This window comes from Acyrthosiphon pisum, unplaced genomic scaffold (genome assembly GCF_005508785.2).
Source record: "Acyrthosiphon pisum isolate AL4f unplaced genomic scaffold, pea_aphid_22Mar2018_4r6ur Scaffold_17692;HRSCAF=18363, whole genome shotgun sequence".
Classification (NCBI taxonomy): Eukaryota; Metazoa; Arthropoda; class Insecta; order Hemiptera; family Aphididae; genus Acyrthosiphon; species Acyrthosiphon pisum.
Window position 1 is genome coordinate 1 of NW_021766752.1, and position 744 is coordinate 744.

Genomic DNA, 744 nt, shown 5'->3' on the forward strand with positions numbered 1-744 from the left:
CATCTTAATTGTACGTTTACGTTGAATAAATAGTAGTTGAAAATATGAATTGATACAAACACCAATTAATTAAGATTTAAACTGTTTATTTAACTTAACCGTTAATTTGTGAAATCAAAATAAAATATAATTATTGTATTAATAATTTTCTACCTGTAAATACATAACACATATTATTAATCATAGTACCTATTATAAATATATTAACACATCATAAAATACTGAATTAATATTTTTAAATTAAATTTAATATTAAATATTATATTATTTCATGTTTTATTATTCATTTGATTTTTATTTCACTGAAATTTGGAAATTAATTAAGCATATTTAATTATAATCAATCATATTAATATTTAAAACATAACTTATTATTAAAAAAAAAAAAAAAAAAAAAAAACATACTTATTAACTTTATGTTTGGAATCATATTGTATGGCAGCGTGATCTTCTGTATGATTTCTGTGAATAATTTATTGAAACGTGAAAAAATAATTTATATAACTTTAATAAACGTAAACTGTGAATGTGATTATCGACGGTTGGATTTTGATCGTTACAACACATATTATCTGTAAACTATGTTTATTACTTATACACTTCACATCATATTAATAATAACTTACTTATTTATAATTATTATAATATTACTCACTTGATTAGTTGTAAAATGAATTTGTCACAAACACAAATTGAATAAGATTAAACTGTTTTTTTGACTTGATATAAAATTAGTATGTATTT

General features: G+C 18.7%; 1 long non-coding RNA gene across 1 annotated transcript; it reads right to left on the minus strand.

The window, feature by feature from the left end:
* Nucleotides 1-16: 16 nt before the first annotated feature.
* LOC115034633 lies at nt 17-718 on the minus strand. Its single transcript, XR_003839963.1, has 3 exons — nt 656-718; nt 406-579; nt 17-153 (listed from the first exon to the last, which is right to left on the minus strand). It is a non-coding gene; the product is annotated as an uncharacterized LOC115034633 (long non-coding RNA).
* Nucleotides 719-744: the final 26 nt, after the last annotated feature.